We start from the raw sequence: 19,804 nt of genomic DNA on the forward strand, positions 1-19,804 counted from the left end.
TTTTTGTAGACAATTGACTATTATGACCAAAAAGCATTGAAAATGAATACTGGGCGTATCGAGGACAAGTTTATATTTAGTTGCGTAGAAATAAAATATAATTGTTTTTCGTCTAAACAATGAGCACGTATGTATACAGAACAATATTGCGATATGAATGTGGCAAAACTTAATGCACAAATGTTTTTTTTTAAAAGAAATAATGTAAAAACACTGCAGTTTACTTTGCTCATCAGATCTAAAATAAACAGTAAACACTGTATAATTAAGTAGTCTTCATCTTGCATTGTGTGATATTTTGTTACTGTATATGTAAGAGTGTACCATGTAAAAACTCTAACAGAAATAGTGTATTAATATTGTCCTGATAGTGCTGATCTATGGGGACAAGTTTATAAATTATAAGATGGAGCAGCGATGCTGCTAAATCTCAATACTCTTGACAACAATACTTAGTAGTGCGGTACTGTGCATTGCTGTTTGACGTTAAGAAGACTTTGCCACATTTTGGGTCTGAAGGTGCATTAAAAAGTGACAATAACTACTGCTTACGAGAAAACAGAGAATTTTAATACTTTTAACAGACGAGGTGGAATAGTCTCCTGATATAGTGAAACTACAGTTCATAAATTATAGATGACATCAAAGGGAAAGAAATTGTCAATGAAGCATTCAATTCCCTTTCAATTCTCCCCGTCCCCACCCCCTCCCCCAACTTTTGGAAATTGTACAGTTACCGTAGATCCCCGGTATTGTGGGTGTGATTTTAAATATGTGTATCTTACTGTGTCTTTGTGAAATGTTACTTTCAGTCTAAAGCATAATATATTCTTGGAACCACTTGATTCCAAATGGTGACGTAGAAGCACCAATGACAATCCCACGATATTCTTTAATACCACACAATTCTGATGTTTTTATGGTATAGAGGACCAGTTGATAAGGAATTCAAAATTGCTTTGATATCCATGGGTGAGTGTTTTCATTCTACAGGGGGATTAAAAGTCATATAATTGGCAATTTCATATTCTCAGAAATGGAAAAACTAGTTCAGTCAATTCTGGAATATGAGTGGCTGGGAATCCGGATCATCATTACACATACCGTCGTTTCGTTTTTCATGTACTGTTTCTTCTAACACAAAGTGATCGGACTCACTTGACGAATATCTCTCATAACGAAATGCGTTCTACTTGATGTACTGTACCTTCCCACTGTTATGGCGAACAACACACACGCTTTTCATATCTGGAACGCCTATATACTTGCTTGTGAAATCGTGGACATACACAGTACGGCTCATTTTGACCCTTAACCCTCTTTTTATAGACATTTTGCGTCACACCATCAAAACGGGTCACAAATTCACATCCTCCCCCAAAGAACATCAGACGTGCTTACTGTACATCTGTCAGCTGGTTGATTTTAAGAAAGTCTTTGTTTTCGCTGGGGGTTTTTACTTCTAATTTTTTTCCCCTTCTTTTTGGCTCCTTTCGTTTTTATTCCGCAGAATATCGCATCTGACCTATCCTTTGGATTTGATCAATTTAATTAGACTGCCGGCATATGGTAGGCAGTAATGTTGGAGTAAGATCTTCATGCTTGTTAGATGACGACTAATCAGATTAAACTCATTCGCCAGTATTTGATTCGGCTGTAATTACTTTGACCCGCTGGTAGACATACAAAACGGATCCATAATCGGCAAGAGAAACAATGTCAGCCTTGTTTATCTGCCTAAGCCAAAATCAGATGAATGACAGACTTGGATGATGTTATAAACTGATTATCCTATCAAGAAATATTCGCTAGTTACTCACAAGAACAGCGACGACCACTCGCCGAGAACAAATGACGCACAGCAAATCTCATTTTACTTGTTCTGTTCTGTTCTCTTTTATTTCTCCATTTTTTTTTCAATGCTTAACTCCATGAATAGCGATATTTTGAAAGACGTTTGTTACTTTTACTGCTTGAAAGATATTTGAACAGTCTTTACTGTTTGGGAGAACCACTGTAGGAATACAGTATCTTACAACTCTTTCAGTATGGTACTCATTCTGCTTCTTCACCCTACCCCCCACCCCCCAACCCCTTCCCCCAAAAAATACACACACATTCACTCATAAAATTTCAGTTTTTAGATAGCATACCTACAGTTAAACAGCCTGTTTTTCCTCTATTGTACAATTATTCGTTTTGGAAATTCAACCAGATTATATTAAGCTGAAAATTAGTGTGCTGTTTTTGGGTTGTTACTATCCAAACATTAACTACTATCCGCTTTCAATGGAACTTCAGGAATGGGAGAGCGGTGACGACATCCAAAAGCTACTGTAGCATAAAATATTGTTGGTTTCTGCTGAGATGACATAACATTTTAACAAGGACCTACTTTTTTACACTTGATATCAAAGTATCTCCATTTACATATCCTTACCCCATAATCTGAGATTTTGGGTATGTAGTCATTTACTTAAGTTTACTCAACTTCGGTTTATTTGTAATTTTTTTATTGGGGGGGGTGGGTAAGGATTCGATACTACAGTATTTCATGCACTCCATCTTCAAAGCTTTTTGTTTCAAAGTTTCACATCTTCACTGCAAATTTGGAGTTACTGTACATACGTAGGGAAATTAATTCATTTCCTCAGGAAATGAAACAGTACAAATAGGGTTTGCATTTTTTGACTCTTTTCAAATTTTCTTTCACAAATAATTATTATTATTGTTCTCAAGAAAGACCGAGCACCTTATTCATAATCTTTACTGGTGTACGACCACATTTGTAAACCCGGGCACTATGTCTTGAGCGGTTGCTCCACTGGTTCGACTGCAGAGGTAATGCAAATTTAGTCATACAGTGTCCACATATTTGTTGTGCAAAGCTACGTAGTAACCTAGAAACCTATACAGTTTCTATGATACATCATCCCATAGGACATTTATCAGATTACCCAAAACAATCTTAGTCTACAGAGTATTGTAGCTTTTAGAATGTTTCATCGCAATTCTGTCTGATTCTTTCTTAAACACTTTCCTCCCATCACAGATTCACAAGAACACTTTCCAAACCATATCCTTTCATTTCAAATTCCATTTCAAACTTTATTATCAACTTTGCTTCTTTCATCATTCATGCTGCTTTACCAGTGGAAAGCCAGCCCTAAGACATAAAAAATAAGAAAAAAAAGAAGCATACATGACAAAAAGCTGCTTGCAATCTTGACTGATTCTCTGATATTGACATATAAAAATTGGGTCAAATTGATGAAATGGGAGCAGTTCGGACAAACACGAGAGAACGGCAACAAATTTCAAACCTCTAGATCAATGGACAAGTTTGTATGCAAAAATGGATTATTTACAGAGTGTATCTTTATTTCTAGTGGTACAGTCACTGGGTAAAAACCATTGTAAATGGCAAAAGTGAGGTATGGCAAAAGTGGCAAAAATGGCAAAAGTGAAGCAAGTCATAATTTTGTGAACTTTCTGCAACTACTTTACACATGAATTGAAAATTGGTAAAAACGTTCACTTTTGTGGTTGGTAAAGTTAGTATAGTATTTAACCTTTTTTTTCATTTTTTTTCCTTACCATGCATTTTCTTTCAGAGCAGTCCTGTCTGACCTATGATGTGGGCAGAAGTGGATGAATTTATAACTGTTCGCAAACAAAGACCTCTATGGAGTTTGTTGAGCAACTAAATAGCAGTGGTAAACTAAAGCTTATAAATTCTACACAAATATAGAAACTTTTTTTTAGCAGGTACAGTATATCAATGTCATAATGAAAGTATGCCAACCGCTTTCCTACACTCTGAGGTCTTTGTCGATCTCACACAAATTTAAATATTTACGACTCCCTACTTTACTTGATTAGCTCTCTCCTTCATAGTTTTCCTATTACGTGCTTTTACTAAATAACTTCAACAACAAAAACTACATGGCAGACAACTCCACATGAATTTGCATCATGGATCCTTGAAAATACATCATGAAAATTACGGTTTTTAAATGTTTCAACAGAAAACCTGCATGCAATGGAATTGATCAAAGAAAGAAAAAGTGGGAAGTCGGGAAAATACCACCTGAGAAGTATCTATGGCATTGTTTGAATTTACATAAGCAATTATACCATCATGATAGGTTACAGCGCATGTCACTTCAAACATGTTGTAAATTAATGGTGCAAATACAGCCACATTCTTTGGCAAACAAAATGCAAAAAAAAAATATCTGCAGTGATACTAGGGCTGTATTATAATTTTTTGAATTTTGAGGCAATTATTGGAAGATGAGAAGAAGAAAAAGAAGAAGAATGGGGAAGGTGCGTCCTGGTACGTAAAGCAAGATTCAGTGTGATGTATTATTAAAACACATCAATAACATAAATTTTACCTATGTACATAGAAATGACAGAAATCAAGATGTTAAAGCAAATCTTGCTTACAACACATGTAGTTTTCTACCTGGGTGGTAGATTCGGAAGGAGGTGTAGGTGGGCGGTGCCCGGTTAGCGAGGGGGCAGTGCTAAGAAACGTTCCAATGTGTAGTTAGGTAGATGGGAAATGGCAGATGTGGAGTGGGAGACAGGTAGGAGAGGAGCGAAGTAAATCAATATAACTACAGAGCATTATTTGTGCTAGTTTTTTTTATAATTTAATAACTCCTGTTTGGAAAGTACTTTCAAATACTTTTCCTGATAGCATCAAAGATAAAACATCCAATGAGGATAAAATGCTGCCATAATCTCATAGATTGCATTGTGTAACACTCTCAAGACTTACTACATATATATACTGTAGACATATCGATGTGTCATTTTTCTTTATGTTAAATGTTAAAGCACCTTGAGATGTTATGGGTATTTTTTTCAATTATTTTGACAATGCTACTGTGTATTCAACTTTAGACAAGACGACACAGACCTTCATTAGTTGTACGAGTGCCTCAAAGAGCATTGTGGGTATTTTTAACCAAACTTGGTATATGTACGGTATGTATGTTTGTGTATTTTTTTTTCTTCATTGGATCCAAATTTCCGATGTTCATTGCTTAAAGCAACAGCTACTCGTAACGCTTGACCCTTAACACTACTGCAGTCACATAGAAAGAGTCACTGACTTAACATCTCAACTGCGTACAGTTTTGCGGTAGAGAATTACAACTTATATTGTCAAAGTCATTTGAGGAGGCCTAGCCCTCATACAACACTGATACAGCTTTGAATTTTTTTTCAAGCTTATGGCCATGAAAGCCATACATCGATAAGCTAGACGGCCATCTTGTAAGCCACAGAACAAACAACAGCCAGCAGCCTGTTGCTATGGTTTCCGTCCAATACACTCCACCACTCTTTGGCAAAGAAGCCGCCTCTGTCAGATGGAGTCGTTCCCACAAACCGACTTCTTCATTAAAGACATGCAATTTTGCTAGCTATCATTTATTAGTATGGATTTTATTTTTCCTTTGAAAAATGAAATTCGGAAGTGTGCATCAAACTATGGTGAGTAAACACTGCTTGAGTAAATAAAGAAATTGAGATAAAAAGATACAAGGGAAGATCATAAAAAAACAAACCGAACGACTCTTATTGAATGAAGTCCGAAAAAATCCTTGAGGGCAAAAACAGCAGGGTAGTTAAATTAACAGAGATTACACTTACCAGTGTAAGCGCAAGAAACTGGATTCAAGGTTCACTGGGAAATTTATCAAACTTCATTGCTCATGGCAATTTAAAAATTTTATACTTTTATTTTTTTATTTATTTGTTGACATCACACCTTCTGTCACCTGTCTCCAAAGTTTAACACCAGATAAGGACAATATAACAGATTGAGTGCTTTGTGCAATGATTACAGTACACTGAATCCTCACACATTTAGACCCTGAAAAATTAAGAGGGAGAGCAGCGGCAAAAATGAGACGACTGTCAAGAGCGACGAATCGAAGGCACATTCCAGTCACAGAATAAAGGCCCATTTAGCACACAGTGTCAAGATTGTTGAGAACTTCACAAGGAACATTGCTTGGAAACTGTGAGAATTTAATTAATACTGTTTGAATATAGTAGTCAACTGGCACAATAGCAAAGGGAATAAAAAGTAGAAGTTGAACTACGTAGTCTTGAGTCAATCAAAAACAGTGTTGCATCTTTGGCATGTACAGTAAATGGTGTCACGGCACGAGATAATTGTTCAAGTCCCTTAATTCAAAGCAGCCTTTCGAGATGGGTTTAGCTGAAGTTTTAACTGCTTTTATGATTATAACTACAGATTAATATCCAGCCTCAATGTCAATCATAAACCTCACCAGCTAACTTTTCATTTTTTAACAAGGATGAAGTATAAACTGTCACATATCTTGAAAAATTCCACACTTTGTTTTCTACCTGTACATGTGATTAATACTAATGTGAAAAGTGCCCCACTGATGATATGATCATGATTGAGTGGACTCGATAATTCTTCTCTTACCGACCATCATTTTGGTGCAAAAGTACCCCTTGGGGCATGTCTCAATTTGATTCATTGCCAGTTTTAATATATAGAATATATTTTTGAGTAATATCATGAAGGTTTTGTAAATCGCTGACTGAAAGGCAAGTTTCGTAACGCATGATCAGAACGTTACAAGATACACCATCTATGAGGCTTGCGAATAAATGTCGAAAGCAAAAGTCTAGTCAAATTCATGTCAAAATACAACCTTTACATATAAATTTTCTCCATTGTAATGATCTTGTAATTTATATATTTCTATTATAACATTTATTCAGGAACTAAACTACAATAAAAATTTGAACTCTATTTATGTTAATATGTAAACTGAATGACCTAATTTAGATTCCATCCCTGGGTTGAAGATTATAGTTTCTTTTTAGCAATGCAAACGTCATTTGAAATAAAGATATTTTAGACCCATTTGTTTTTCTCCCTCCCATGTTTTAATGACACATTTATACAGTAGTCATCTAGATCAGAGCACTTCCACCATACAGTATTTTGGGTAAATCTGTTTCGTTTTGGAACAGAATAACAACCAGACAGGGTATCAAACATACAATTTACCAAATAACAAGTTTCATGTAAAAAAACACAAAATAAAAACAAAATTACAACTGTAGCACCACCATAAAGGCCTAAATGTTATCTACATGGAACCCCTCAAGACTTACAGTTTAGGAATACATTTGATGGATGGATAATCATGAAACAACATATATTTAAGTAGTTTGGATGTCATAACACCATCCAATGATGGATAATGTAACAGAGGGATGCACCCTTGTGTCAAAAGACCGACAGTACATGATGAATCTACAATTCTGTTGGGGTTTTTTTTTTATTGCAAAAAAACATGCTCATATGGCAAACTTCTCCTACTTAATGCTGAATATATATATGTTTATATATACACAGGGGAGCATTTGTAGAGGAGAGACAGATTAGTCAGAAATCGTGTTAATTTAATAAAACCTTAAAAAATACTGCTGAGGTATAGATTAGTACAACTTTGGCGATAATGGTATCTGTTTGCCAACATTTACAGTGTGCAAAGTTGATATCACTACAGTTTAGTTGTAGGAGTTTGGGTTATTTTTGGATGCTTACTTCTCTCAAACAGAGTGCACATCAGGGAGGTGTGGGTTTTTGCTTTTTGTTTGCACAATCTACAATAAAAGTGTGTTTTGAAGATTGAGGATTTTAACAATAACTACTGTAAGCATCATAACCTCATTAATAAATAACTTTCCAAATGAAACATGCCACTATCATATCCTCAATCTTTGCCTAGCTCTGTCTTTTTCACACTGGATAAATTTCATTGCTGCAATCCTCATTTCAAGCAGACTCTCTCTCTCTCTCTTGTGACCGGCAGATGGTTCAATAACTTGCCACCTTCCAACCCTAGCAGATACAACATTGGTAGAATCCACAGATTTTCATGTTGTATCAACCCGGAGACAATTCTCATAGGCTTCCATGAACATCTCCAGATTAATCTAAACTTGCCCACGGATGTGTGTTTGATCGCTCTGATCACTCGGAAATCACGACTGTCATTTTACGAGTGTGAACTCGTAGACCAAGCTACTGTATGACACTTCACCCCAAGCTTCACTGAATTTTCCCCTCTTTCCTGTTTGTAATGAAATCTTCGAGATGCCACCTCTCAACCCTTAGCTTGGTGACGGAGCCAACTGCCGACTTGGAAATTGAGAAGATTAAAGACGGCACTGCCCTGTAAAAGGTTCTACATTCACACAGACTCACAGACTTGGGATTATCATGTTACGTATCATAGCACAACAGGCCATCGTTTTTGAGTCTGGTGGCAGTATTTTAAAAGATTCTGTCCAGATTCAAATTCTGGACTACTGCTCAGTCACAGTATGAAGTACTTGCTATAGATGGAATTACTGGATACATATCATACCATTATAGCCTATTGGGTTAAGCCTATGGCCTAATGTTACTGGATTACATATCACACCATTCTAGCCTACTGGATAACCTATGACCTAATGTTACGGAAATACTGTACATATCACACCATTCTAGCCTACTGTATAACCTACATATGACCTAATGTTACTGGATTACATATAACACCATTCTAGCCTACTGGATAACCTATGACCTTATGTTACTGGATTACATATTACACCATTCTAGCCTATTGGATAACCTATGACCTAATGTACATCTCCCCTTCTCTTACTATCCTTCAAGGATTGCTTGAGTGAACATGCTTCCACCAAAAGAACATTTCTTTGGTGCATTTCTTCCATTTTGGTTTTGAATTTTATTCTGATTTTTCATGCTACAGGATTCAATGTATTCCAAAGGTGGTCATTGAGAACTGTAGTCATTACAGAGACAGAAAACAAGGAAAGAGTTGGATTTCTACTTTAGTATCACAAATGTTGATTTCTTTCATGTGTGAGTTCAAAGTTTGGCGTCAAGTTTTCATTTCCATACAGGTGTTTATTCTGCCTGGTATAATGTATCCACTTAACTTGCCTTCCATGTCTATTATGGAAACATAAAGAAGGGTGACAATTTTAACTTATTCTTCAGAAGACTGCCCCATATTTTCACTTCTTTGCTCCTTGCCTTCAAAGCTAAAATTACTCAAAACAGAAATTTACAGTAAAATTAAGCAGAATCTTTTAGTAGGTGTTCTACTGTTCTATTTACCCGAGAATCAGAAAGTCTTCACATTTACATATTAAATGTCACCATGTTTCTAATCAAGCAAGAGACCCCCAGATGTTGCAATTATTTTGCTTACAACACAGCTTGCATAACATCTCAAAATAAAGGAACACTCGCTCTCACAGATCTGACCTACGACCTTATACAAAAAAAAAATTTCCTCTACAAAACACAATTACACTTCATTATCACTGATGATAAATAAGTCAAAACTGGTTTATGTTTATCGCCCGCACTTAGGCACTCACTCAGAATTCATTGGAACAGATCTAACTTCAAACAGTTTCCTTTAAGGGAAACCTCTTTTCTCCATGCAAAAAATGCAACTAGCAAAAGTAATATACCAGACAATTGTCATCTCTTTAAGATTCAGGGCGGGGTGCATTACTACATAATGTAGATACAACTTCAGCAAACTCAGCCTCCATTAACTGCTGTTTTTCTTCTTTTTATCGATTCTTTAATAAAACCCAAGCGAACATCTACTCGACAGGAAAAATTATAGACTAAAGATATGTTGCCATGGTTACTAACATGTCTTTTCAACTTCTCCCATTGTTACAGCAAATCACAGGGAGTGGAGGATGGGAGGCTAAAATTGCATAAAGTTTAATTGGTTGTCCATTATGCTTTTTTAGATGGCAGACTCTCTTTTCCCTTTTCATCAAAACCAGGTTAATTATGCCACATTATAAAGTAAGGCAACACAGAAAAAGTTACAAAACATAACAACGTTTGGGAAAAAAACTTGTAAGGAGAAGGATGGGAAGAGTTATGAAAAGTAAATGAAGGAAACTATATTTTACCATAGTTTTTTTAATTTTTTGTAAAGAATTCAACAGTATGTTACCATACTTATTCTGTAAGTTGCTCTATGTGCAGTAAAGTATTGCAATGGTTTGTATCTCTATTTGAATACTTTGTTATCATGCAAATGTAATCAATCTGTGGCTATTTTTCACTCACTTATTACAAGAAATGTGTGGTAAAAGACCAGTAACTACATAAATGAGACAACTTTAGATTCTCAACAACTTGTCATGTAGCATCATATGCTGCTGTAGAGACAATTGTCTTCATACTCGGTATACTAGGAACATGTTTTGTTACATTTAACCGGTCAGTTTATTTCACCCAAAGTTGTCAGAATTTGAAATATCATACGAGGATAGTGGATAAAGGGGGGAGTTTATTCTGTTCTATTCCTTGGCAATCTTTGAAACCGGGGAAAAGTTACAACATATTGAATAAGTCAAAATCCAAATAAGTATATAGTTATAGTCATAAATAAGTCAAATAAGCATATTAGCAAAGCCCTGAAAACGAAATTGAATGAATAGTGGTGGTGGCCTTGCCAATAACTTAAAATAACTGGTTCCTTACTAGAGGTATATAATACAAGTAGAGCTACGTAGTACTGTAACTGGGAGGTATTAGGGAGTGAAGGAAATATGTCGAGGTCTGCTTTTATCAAAAAACCTTCACATCTGGGTGAGGATACAATTGAACGTAAAATTAAATATTGATTACTTGACGATTCAAGTACGATAAAGTGTGTCAAGGTTTTCCGCCGATGCCCGCCATCCGAGAGCTAATGAAAATGGAATCCTTCGGGCTAGGTGAAGAGTTTCATATGGGAAAGAGTCATAGTAAAAGAGATGTCCCACTTGCACACACACACACTCAAAATGAAGGTAAATAAAATTGAAAACGTGTGCTCTTTGGTAATGGACATGGGTGTTGCCAATTACAGTAATGTATACAACAGATTGTAGAAGGACTAATTGCCAACTACTGTAACTGTATATCCAACAGAGTGACCGTCATAATTCTATATGAACAAGAAAGAATAACAGAGAGGTCAAAGTACAGGAGGCCCTAAGTGACCATTTGTTATCATGTCAGAGCATACTGTACACCCAAACTGGTGATGTTCAATTTAACAAATCGGAAATTATACCAAAGCCCTAAAACTTTAAAAGTTGCTTACTTGATATACAGAGCTGGTCAAGGAAACAGGACAGATTCTTTCACTGATGAATAAAAAGAAAAGAAATTACAAATAAACATTTTCAATCTGGTGTTGAGGTTTTGTTTTTTTGCAAAATGCATTATTTTTTCAACGAATAGAAATTGTTAAAAATTATGGCAAAGGAAATTATCATTACAAGTGTAACAGCTCAAAAAAAGAGGAAAAAAATTAGATTTTCAATCATGTACGCCGAAAACAAATTTTAGTATGAGAGGCAACATCTTTATTTCCATAATCAAAGTAACATAAATTTAATGAGCATTGAGCAACAAAATGAATACCAAATCTGAAGAATACTGTCAAATGTTACCATGTTCAAGATACAGTTAAGCTCACACTCAAAATGATATGGATTACTGGTAAGCCTGTACATAATATATAACTACATGCGACCAATTTTTTCCAGAGAAGAAAAACCTAAGATGTCTTTTCTACCTCAAGTAAACAGGTACTATAATAGGCATCCGTCACCATGGTGACCAAAGTCAGGCGCACTTTAGACAATGCTCCCGTGCCTTCTAATGAGATTTGCTTGGCACGCAACAAAACTTACGACAGGGATACAAGAGTAAGTGCCACAATGGCAAGTAGCAAAACAGCACCTGCTGTCAATTCTAATAATGTGCTTAGGAACACAAATTGAAGCTTGCAGCTAAATTAAGGAGAAATGTGCACTTTGCTCGAGTAAAACTTCTGCCGTTTCTCAGACACACAGACATCAATTTAAATTTCACGAGAATAAACGCATATATATGGGATGGATCGAAACTTTTGTGTCTATTGCAACAATAACTGCTATTCTGCAAGTGTAACCATTAGTTAGAATTTTAAGAAAAATGGGTCAAATGTGTTTTTTGGCCAGAATTAGAAATGACAAATAGTACACTTTCAAAATAAGGCATTCACCAGTGCAAATTTATGACTATACAGTACATCAAGTCACTATCAATGAATTCCATGCTAGACGTCTTAACTATAAATGACGATTCCTCAAATAAAATGCTAGGTATAAATATATTTGCTGATATATCAACTACCTTTAAGGCTTAACTCGGGGGGGGGGGGGGGGGCAAACAACTTGGCCAAGCCTATTGGTAGAGACTAGAGATGTGTACAAACTCACAGCAAGGCTTACCTACACCGACAGATATCCAACTATACCTTCAGACTTGTCCACTAGTGAGTAGGGAGAAGTGCTGCCAGCCAAGATCTACCACAAGCTGCAGTGTGGTATTATAGTACATAGGCATTGTGTTTACAACCATCTAACACTAAGCTTGAGTTACTGCTGGTACAAAGGCATGTACAGTATACTAACAGCAAGGCAAAGCTAAACCAATAGATATATCCAATTATGCCTTCGTAATTGTCTTAGTAAACAGTGCTGCCAGGAAAGATCTACTGTACCATGAGATGCCGTGTGGTATTAAAGCATGTAGGCATGTATTGTACTGTATATGTAACCACTGTCAAGTTGTTGAGTAACTGCTGGTAGGTTACAAGTACAAGTACAAGTGCACTCACAGCAAAGCTCAGCTATGCCAAAAGATATTCAACTACTGTACTGTGACTTGCAATGAAATGAGTGAACCACTAGAACCTTAAGGTGTACTTCCATTCAAATTTCTACATTCTAGGGTTACTTAAATCTACTTGATATTACTTCCTTCTTCCAAAATGCCAACTTCTGATGTATCTAGTGTACCTCAATGGATACAGAAATATCCGAAGGTTGACATTCTTTACAAATCCGAGCAATCCAAGAATATATCTTTTCCCATGAAACTTTCCATTTGTAGCTTTCACGTACTGTACGTGGAGGCCACTTTTAAAACAAACTTTACACAGTTAATGTAATTACTGCAAAATTCTGTACCTAATCTCTTGTGACATATCTTGCCCTGTGGGCAAAACATTTTCACAATGAACATTAAAAGATGCAATATCATAATGGTAGTAAAGAAAGCACGGCGGCGCGTTTCTCTACAAATTGCTTTGGTGGCAAATCAGAATTTTCAAACATCTTTCAGACGGGAAAAAATCTTGATTATCAAATGCATTTACCCAACAGCAGTAACCTCTCAGTGTAGACTAAACTTAGTGTAGTCAGCACAGAGATACAGTATGAGATTAGATGCTGTAACAGTGTCATGGCGCTGAGTCGTAGTGTCTTGAATGCAAACACGAACCACTTTATGGCAAACTTGTTCTCAGGTAATTCTCTTCTATGTTTCTGTGACCTGTTAAGTCCTCTCTGGGTATGTACCTTCATCTAGTCCTTACCAGAAGAAATCTCCTATTACATTACACGAGCTACCAAATGATATTCTTCTGTACATAGATTCATGGTATTATGTGCTGAACATCCAATAGTGGAATGAATGTTACTGTAAACTATGTTGTATCAGAGAGGATTGCTTACAAGGTTGCACTGTAACAGTCAATATTGGAACAAATGCATCATTAAGTGTTACAGTATGATTCCAGCTTCAAATGCCTTACTGTACGAACTTACGAGGGGATGTGTGTGTGCTTGCTCACTATTGCAAGCATTATTAGCAGAAACACTAGTATTACTGGAAATAAGATTACAATTGCCCAAATTAAACCAGTTCACCGGCTCGGATCATGTGCACTGCTTGGTCCGAGATGCCGGAGGTGCCGATATAGGATGAGGGGCCCAAAGGCTCCCAACTTCCTCTTGGTCTCCAAAGCATGTGCTAGTTCCGTATTAGGCCCTGAATCACTCCAATATTCGCAATTTGGCCTTGGCCATAAATTGTACACATTTTGAAACCCATACACAGAATTATTTTGTTAATGATCCCATCAAATTGGAATTTTGCAACTTTGGTGGGTTTCCTAGCCATTTGAAAGGACACATGCCTGGAGTTACATTTAGAAAGAAATGCATTGTGGGAATTTATTATGAAACAATAATGGAAATCTACCATAATGAGTGCAAAGGCTGCTTAAAGTACAGAAGGCAGGGCCTATCCATTTTCCAAGTGTCACTTACAGGAAGTGTAATTACCGTCTTCTTGTGTGTGTATGTGTGTGTGTGTACTTTCCAGATTCTGCATTATCATCATCATTATCATCTTTATATTCACTGCATTAAACCTCACTGCCCTTGACATGATTTCAGGGCTTATAAGCCAACATTATATTCAACATATGTACATGTAGTCTTAAGAGATATGTACTTTTTCAACCTTTTGTACCTAGTTACTGCTTAAAGTAAATGTTTTTTTTTCCCCACTCTATTTCAGGGGTAAACATGATTTTAGCATTCTTTTCATGAAACAGATGGTTCAGTTCATGTATAGAATTTAAAATTACAAGTAAAAAATCATGTCTGTCGAGAGATACCTGACTAACACAAGAGTCACTCCATTTTACGTAGGGATTCAATATTGGCAAATGGTATTGCCCTCCCACAATAGAACACTCTACTTAGCTGTACTAAAACTTAAATAAGAAAATCAGCAAGTTCACATGGTTGTGTTTTTCCTTAGTGATATCTCTGGTAATCTGTAAAACAAGTTGCTGCACTTTGTTATGTATACACAGGATTGTAGTCTCATGAAATTCAAATAATCCAATCAAATGAAAACAAAATGATAGTTTATGTATGCAAACATTGAATAAATATATCTAGTTTGTAGATTTCTTAGATGTGTATGGAGATTGTCCAGGAGACTAAATTTATGGGAAAGAAAGTGTATAATTTAATAATTGTTGTATTTGCCAACAAAACGTCTCCCGCCAAGCTTAGAATACTTAAGCACAAAATGAAATCAACTCTTTATATTTGTTCAAACAGCCATTAACAATCAACCGTCTGTACTTTTCAAACCAAACATCACAAACACTTATCCTGCCCCTGCAATGATTTTATAGCAAAATGTATGTAACCCTGGCCTACTTAATACATCATTGCAGAAGGTGTTATTGTACTATAAATCTTAGACTGCCTTGTTGCACCTTTTTTCCTGTGTGGTCTTAAATATTATTCAACACACCTAGGGTACAAAATAAACACAAATGTTGCCTGGAATTAGTTTTCAAGAAAATCAACTCCCTACAGTACATATCAAAGAATGCCTTAAAGCGAGGTAACGTGAAAATTTTTTTTTAAAGAAGTACTTTCCACGAAACACTGAATTTGCCGATAATGTTAAGAGAGTCACCCCTCCCCAACCCCCCCCCTCCCTCCCCATAGCTGTCAAAAATCACATGTGATACAAGTAGAAACCGTTTTGGTCTTTTCTTTCTTGTTTTTCATAAAAATCCAAAATATGATGTCATTACTTCATAATAACCATGGGAACCATGATGGTTTTTCACCACTTTCCACACAATCAAATAAAGCTCAGATTACAGCAAATAGGCTTCCATCACGAGATGAAAACCAATTTCCCAATCTCATTAACAAACTATTTCCTGCCAGGTAAGACAAGATTCCATATTTTTATCATGAGTGGTAGCGTAAAGCCAAACTGGCGAGCTAATCTTACATCTACACGATACCACTCACTTTGATCTTTAACGAGTAACCACCAGATGTCGAAGAATATTAGTAGTAATTACTTTCTGGCATACTGTACCCAAAGGACCAACTATAACTTGCAATATTAAATTAGTGTACACCTGCATAGAGTAGACTGGAACACACTACAGGAAATAATGTACTGCTTTAATATTTTAACGGTAATTAATCATGTACAAAAGTCACAACAGGTTTTCACAAATCTTCAAAAACAATTTCTAGAACAGACTTCCAAGGGGGGGGGGAGGAGATGTTTGCGTTTGTTTTCCCAGTACATTACAGTACAGTACGTATAGCACTTCTAATGTACAGTAGTTTGGTGCCATGCATACTGTAGCTTGGTTTAAAAGCTGCATTAGCGTCGCATACAACGTATGAGCATAATGAGGATCTTGTCTATATATGTACAGTATTCAAATAGATAATACTGCAATTATTTAGAAGACCCGATAACCAATTCTGGTATTCCATGCCCTTTGTATGACTCCTGTTTGATAGAATAATCCATGCGTTCCTGTGCAACTATTATTATTTTTATTATCAGATTGTCAGACTGGGAAATTTGGTAGTCCACATAGATCAGACTCATCCATTGGTCCGACACTGAATGCTTTCACAGTAATTAAAACAGCTCATCCTTCAATTAAACCCCAAATTCACATTTTTCATTGTCGGTCATGATCATTATTTAGGCATAGATCTGATGACCCTTAGAAATCAGTCCTACATATCTATGAGACAAGGCAATATATGAAGAATTGTCCATTCCATTAAAATCAGGGATGAGCCTGGGGGGAAAAAAAAATCACAGAACTTTGCAAAAATTGTGGTATAGGCTCCAGTTTGCATACATGCTACAGTGTGTTAGGATAATAGTTTTTGTCCCTGAGGTAGGAAAGAAATCACGGATATTCCTCAAATTCGTGGAAAAAGCTCATGCCTGTTAAATGAAAGCAATTCAAAGGAATTACGAGAAATGCTTTGACTTTATAAGCTGCTTTGCTGCATTTCATTGCTAACGCCAAAATTTAGTGTTGTAGGTCTAGGCTAACTGTTAATATTTCCAATGAAAGAGAAGACTTATCAAATTTCATACAGACAATATGTGTACAGAGAAGGCTAGGCCTGGTACATTATGTGTAGTTGGTACATTAAATGTTGTAGGTCTAGGCTTACTGTCGATTGATATACAATACAGTTTGCATCGAATGTGATGCATTATTAATTCATACTGACACTCTGTACATAGGGAAGGCTAGACATGGTGCTGAGTATTGTAGTTCTAGGCTAACTGTTTATATTTCCATTGAATGAGAAGCCATATTAATTCATTCTGACACTATGTGTACAGTAAAGGCTAGGCCTAGTGCATTAAGTATTGTAGGTTTAGGCTAACTGTTAATATTCCATTGAATGCGATGCATTATTAATTCATACTGACACTCTGTGTACAGGGAAGGTTAGGCCTGGTGCGTTAAGTATTGTAGTTCTAGGCTGACTGTTGATATTTCCATTGAATGAGAAGACTTATCAAATTCATACTGACACTATGTGTACAGTAAAGGCTAGGCCTGGTGCATTAAGTATTGTAGGTCTAGGCTAACTGGTAATATTCTATTGAATGTGATTTCTTCTTAATTCATACTGACACTCTGTGTACAGGGAAGGCTAGGCCTGGTGCATTAAGTAGCATACAGTACTGTAGGTCTAGGCTGACTGTTGATATTTCCATTGAATGAGAAGCCTTATCAAATTCATACTGACAATCTGTGTACAGGGAAGGATAGACCTGGTACATTAGAGGTATAGTAGCTGGTACATTAAATGTTGTAACTCTACGCTAGTCCATAATTACACTGCATAAAAGGCCTTTAGATATTCATCCTGTCACTCTGTGTTTGAGAGCTGTTTCATGCTGTGTTCGAGAGCACTTGAATTTCCGGATATGACACAATGCCAACATACTTACTTTTAACTTAAAGGCAGATAATTACGAATATTAATGTAAGATTTTCACACATATTAGTTGTATCATCACACCCAGTAAATGATCACAAACAGTTTTATTGGCAATGACGTATTCAGCCGTTCAATGTAAATTTACTGAACATTCCATTTCAAGGGGAATCAAAACTTTACTTTTTCCACAATGCATACAGTACATCTAAGGTTTAAAAAAAAAAATCCATGAGAGATTTGGAACTATTTCTTTATAAATTATATATTTGTACATGAGGTTTCCTCATTTACTATCCATTTTATCTGTTAAGTAAAATTTGGAATACTGTCACAGCTCTAGCTGAAGCCTTTCAATTTTTCTCAGCAAATTGTGAGTCATTATATTAACAAAGATCAAGAAAAGATGATCAAAAGAGGAATTTATCTTATTCTCATTGGATGCTTCCAAATGAATATTCATAATAGAGTGGTCTGCTAATCTTCTATGCAGGGTATCAGTCATTCTGATATGTACAATAATATGACCATTTAGGGGAAGCAGTTTATCTTGTTGTTGCAATTTTCATTAAAAAATTTGAATGCCTACGTAGATCTATTATTTCCAAAGTGTTTGTTTCTCTCCGTTTATACAAGCCCTCGAGTTTGATGTTGACAACTGTGGAGTCACACCCAACAAATCACAACTCCATCATTAGCATAGCAATATCAAAGAAAAAAATTGCTGAGTTGATGAATTCATAAACATCCAGTTAAAATTTGTTGCCTTAAGTGCCACTTTTTCATTTTCATCTGATGAAGGATATTTCTAGATGGCTAATTTCATCCGAGTGCCTGGATTTGACTCTTGTGTTTCTTCCTTTAACATGTCCATGAACTTTTCATCCCTTTTGGTAGATTCAATAACTGCTGCTGATATTGAGAATTCAAATTATACTTCCTCAAAAGGTTGTTTGTGCAAATTGCTGGCAAGTTCAGATATCATCATCGATAGCACAATATATTTGTACAACAAAGTATGTTAAAGACAGATGACAAATTCTTGTGCAAAGAGTATTTGGTTAGATGTCAAGATTCTTGTGCGACTTGCATGATCAATGCAAAGAGTAACTTGAATGTTAACATCAATGTTTTTTTGTTTTATATTTTATTTTTTTATTTATATTTTGCTATTGAATGAATCTGACAGGATGGTATAAGTGACTCCAGAACACACTACCAATTTGTTTGATGGCGGTTACAACACCAAGGCAAAGAAATTGACAAGATGCTGTATACAAACCAGTAATTCTTTACTCTGGCTTTGCTAAAGTTAAAGTAGCTTCTTTTTGCGGGGCATTGAGTTTGGCTTTAGATTCAGAGCCAATTGGATCAATAAAATTTATTAGCTACTGTACAGTAAGGATATAGTCAACTTTGTTTTCAAATGATAGAGAGAAAGTAAACAGTTTTGAAAAATCTATGACTTACTTCTCACATATGATAAATAACTGATACGAGAAAGTTTATCTGGGTGACAAACTATTAAGAATTGCAAGAAATAACTGAAAACTTCCAATTACTGTGCTTTTGGTGGGAGAGAAAAAAAGTGAAGAAAATTCCAGGAGAGCATCGCAGCTTGTTCCATTACCATCAAATTTTGAGTAATAATGTGTCGTATTTTGCAAAATTATCATAAACTGACAACTAAACCCACAAAATTTGGACCTTTTTGAGGATCGAGGGAAACTGTTTTCTGTACGACCCTACCACAGTTGACATATTTGTCACACAATGTTTAGCATATCAACGAAGCATCAGATGGATGTCATTTTAGCAGATTCTGTTGAAGCATAACAGATAAACACGCTGTGAAGATCCACTGGTTGAAAGAATGACGTTGAACGTGGCCATGATTCAGTACCGTACCCTATTTCCGTTGAATTACATTTCTTTGCAATGAGAACTGCCTAAATATGCCTAAACATTTAAAACACTTCTCTGAAAGAGCAATAATGACCAAGAGTTTCACTCCATATTAATGTACAAGTAAACTTATATC

General features: G+C 35.9%; 1 protein-coding gene across 4 annotated transcripts in view; it reads right to left on the bottom strand.

The window, feature by feature from the left end:
• LOC139979172 (heterogeneous nuclear ribonucleoprotein K-like) overlaps window positions 1-19,804 on the bottom strand; it is a 96,103-nt gene that overhangs the window by 66,411 nt on the left and 9,888 nt on the right. For 3 of the 4 annotated variants that reach the window (XM_071989901.1, XM_071989898.1, XM_071989900.1), the window contains exon 2: window positions 11,214-11,256. The exons of the other annotated variant lie outside the window; for it this stretch is intronic. The gene's annotated coding sequence lies outside the window, so the exon portion shown is untranslated. The remainder of the gene's footprint in view (window positions 1-11,213; window positions 11,257-19,804) is intronic. 4 annotated transcript variants of the gene reach the window in all.

Source organism: Apostichopus japonicus, chromosome 13 (genome assembly GCF_037975245.1).
Source record: "Apostichopus japonicus isolate 1M-3 chromosome 13, ASM3797524v1, whole genome shotgun sequence".
NCBI lineage: Eukaryota > Metazoa > Echinodermata > Holothuroidea > Aspidochirotida > Stichopodidae > Apostichopus > Apostichopus japonicus.